The sequence below is a fragment of the Humulus lupulus genome, chromosome 8 (assembly GCF_963169125.1).
Source record: "Humulus lupulus chromosome 8, drHumLupu1.1, whole genome shotgun sequence".
Classification (NCBI taxonomy): Eukaryota; Viridiplantae; Streptophyta; class Magnoliopsida; order Rosales; family Cannabaceae; genus Humulus; species Humulus lupulus.
This window is the reverse complement of record NC_084800.1, coordinates 166745401-166749149: the sequence shown is the minus strand read 5'-3', so window position 1 is coordinate 166749149 and position 3749 is coordinate 166745401. Positions and strand designations below refer to the sequence as shown.

Sequence of the window (3749 nt, the reverse complement as noted above, 5' to 3'; positions counted from 1 at the left end):
CCAAATGCCATGGCCATGAGTGGTGATATGTGTAAGGAGCTTGTCTTCTTCTTCAGGTGACCAAAGGCCTCTCTTGACTTTCTGCTTGTTGCAGCAACGATGGCCCATATCCACAACTATATATTATTTACTTTCCCAAATAGTTAGAAAGCTTATTAATAATGATGATCAATACTAGCTAATCACTTGAACATTTTTCACAAGGAAAAATCATTCCAACTAACCTCTCACAACTCTCTCTCTCTCTCAATAATTTTTACATTCAATCATCTTATTGATATCCATATATACACTAATCCTGTTATCTTGCTTGTATGACTCAAGTAGCGTGTATTAATTATGCAGTTTTGAACTCACAAATAAGAAAGATTGGTTGATGCATGCCAAAACCTGCAGCTTAGCAATGAAACTTTTGAGATATAAACTGAGGACTTCTATTTTAGTTAAACACCATGGATAGATATCACTTCATTGCTATGTTCTTTCACTTGAGTTGAATCCTACAACTAGCATCCTTGGAAGAAGGTGAATGGTCAGAGACTCATAAACCTTATTCTCTTTTGCAGAATTTGAACCACAAAAATATTGTGAAATATCTTGGATCATTCCCAGGAGTTTGTAAGAAAAGATATAAAAGAGTGGTTAAATTGGCTTCGAAATTACATTGGTTATGATGGGTGGCGCCTCGACTTTGTGAGGTAATGTATTTCTCAACTTTTTCAACTTTACATGTGTTTCAAACACTTCCTGCTGATTTCTGTGCTAGGATTGCTTATTCATAGATCACAATGATAAAGCTGGATGGAAAACAATGTATATGAGATTAGATCCTCATCACCATTCATTTAAAAATAAAAATAAAAATAAAAATTATGTTTGTATTGTTGAGAGCACTGTGTGCTTGTGCATTTACAGGTCATCAGTGACTTTTACAATAAATGAACATCATTCTTTCCATCTTTGAGATCTATCCCATTTTTGTCTTTTTGAGTCAAAGATGCTGATATTGATATGAATGAAGCATAACTTTATAAAGTCATGTCTTTAGACGGCTCTTCTAAGGACATTAATATTCTATATGCTCCAGTCAATTTCATTTGTTTAGTACTATACTCAACTTTTCTGACCGAACATGCCATCTAAATGTAACATGTGTCACCTTGACGTTTAAAGGAGACTAATTTAAGAGGTATCACAGTGACTTCTGTCAACTGCAGATTACACTAATTGGAATGATAGGATGTTTGGGAAAGTTTTGAATGGTTCTATAAATTCAGAATTATATTTCTATTCATATATTTTAGTAGAAGTTTTTGTCTTATATGTTGTTCACAGGGGCTTCTCAGGTTCTTATGTAAAAGAATATATTGAAGCTTCAAATCCTGCATTTGCTATTGGAGAATATTGGGATAGTTTAGGTTATGAGCATGGCGACTTGTGTTACAATCAAGGTAAGAACTTAAGGCCTGAAAGAAAGTCTTCACTTAAGGATTTTAGCTGTTATGTTTGCTCAATGTTGAGAGATCTGTGTGCATTCACGTACAGTTTATTTACCTGCTACCTCACTGTTTTTCTGGGTGGCATTTTTTTTTTTTTAATTTTTTTTTTCAAGTGCCTACAAACTTGTTGAATTGATCTTCCAGATTGGGGCATATAATACAAGATTTCTAAAATACCATGTTTGATTATTCATCTGGGGTCTAGATGTCTGGAGACTTTTTTGGCTACCCAAGATGGGTTAAGATTTTGATCTTGCTCTACCAATACGTACGTGGACCTATAATTATTTTACAAAACAATGAGTTAGAAATTGAAGCAAGGGAACCTGAATCATATTATTTATGTCATGCACTATTTGTTAGGCAGCTAGAAAAGATCAGTTTACTTTATATAAGATACACTCTTTTATTTATTTACTTTTGTGTGTGTGGGGATGGAACACTCAAATTATAGATGCTCATAGGCAAAGGATAGTCAATTGGATCAATGCCACAGGGGGTACTTCATCAGCATTTGATGTCACAACAAAGGTGATGTTTCTGCTTTCTCAAGTTTCTCATAATATCTATTTTAATTTCCCAGATATTTCATTTCTTATTTTACTTATTTTCAATGAAAGATGTAAACTCTTGAGGTATTGCCCTTGTGCAGGGAATCCTCCACTCTGCTCTGCATAATCAATACTGGAGATTGATAGATCCTCAAGGCAAACCAACTGGAGTTATGGGATGGTAGCCTTCGCGTGCTGTCACATTTCTAGAGAACCATGATACAGGATCAACACAGGTCTCTCTCTTACATGCATTTAATTATTCAGAAAAAGGCTTAAACATGCACATTGGTAATATGATCTGTAGTATGAATAGCCAAATTTGCAAGATTCGCTAGAGCGATTGTCTACTACTTATATGCTGCTCTCTATGCTTTTTCCTACTGGCACTTCTTGATGTTGGTTAAGAAGCCAAACTTTTATCCTTGATAAGCAAATACTATACAAATTTTAGTTATAACTTATTTATATAGTGATATCTATATCTAATGAGCTTGAATTGAGGGAAATTGACTTTCTATTTTCTTCCAGGGTCACTGGCCATTTCCACGAGATAAGCTTGCACAGGGATATGCCTATATTCTGACCCATCCTGGAACAGTAAGTTCTTTGCCACTCAATTGCTTGAGTGTAGCCTTCATTCCATTAAAGCTTCCATACAACTTCACCTGGTGGATATAGAGTACATAATCTTTTCTTGAGCCAACTTAAACTCCTTGTTCCCTTTTTGCAGCCTTAAGATGAACTAGTATGAGAAATAACTTAAACCCTTAATTTCATTGCTAAATTTTTCCTTAGTATATGTAAGATTTCTATGAATTTTAGAAGCTGCAATCCATCACGTAATAGTTTGTTTACACCTCATGGTTATTTTCAATAGCATTATTCTAGTAATTTAGTTGTTTTCCATATGGTTATATTCCAGTGGCATTGTATTAGCTATTATAAATTCATTGTTACTTTTTATATTTATTTTTTCATCTTGAATTCTTTGCTTCGCATAGAATTGGAACCATATGTTTGAAATTTAGAGTACTGTGGCCACTTGCTGTTCTATGAACATTGTTAACTCCATATATGCTAGCTAATTAAGAAGTGTAGTTTTCTCTTATCTCTGGTTTTGTTGCTTTTTGAGTGTAATATATTATTTTTATGCAGTACTCTATTCAATTTCCATGTACGTAACAATTTCCATGAACAAAGTGTAGTCACAGTTTTCTTTTTCTTTTACTGAGAAAAACAAAATCAATAAAAGCCAAGTATTATATATGGTAATATGCATTTGGGTGCATGTTATATGGTAATATGCATCTAGCTATACATGATATGTTTCTTGAATTTTGTTTGTCTTGTTCATGCAGCTTCTAATTGATGGTAACTTATTATTTTAATAACATAATTGCTGGTGCCTTTTGTGTGTTGTTTAGAGAGCAATATAAAGGAATTATTTTCTAAGTAGTTGCAAAGAGCAACAATAGAAATAGAAAAAAAATTAAGAAAACAGGGCATAAAAAACAACTAGATGATTCTTTTTACTGCAATATGTGGAAACTTTTCGTTTGAGCAGTAGTTTTTATTCCCCTGCCCCATACGTTATTCTCATAATAGAGGGGATTTAGAGCAGTGATTAGTAATCCACCGCTTCAAAATAAAACCAAAACTTCCCCATTAGTTAGTTACAATGCCCCAGCACTTGTAC

General features: G+C 33.6%; 1 long non-coding RNA gene across 1 annotated transcript; it reads left to right on the top strand.

Annotated features, from left to right (window-relative positions):
• The first annotated feature begins 606 nt into the window (after window positions 1-606).
• Window positions 607-2672, top strand: LOC133794613 (uncharacterized). Its single transcript, XR_009875277.1, has 5 exons — window positions 607-698; window positions 1336-1451; window positions 1954-2030; window positions 2152-2286; window positions 2582-2672. It is a non-coding gene; the product is annotated as an uncharacterized LOC133794613 (long non-coding RNA).
• Window positions 2673-3749: the final 1077 nt, after the last annotated feature.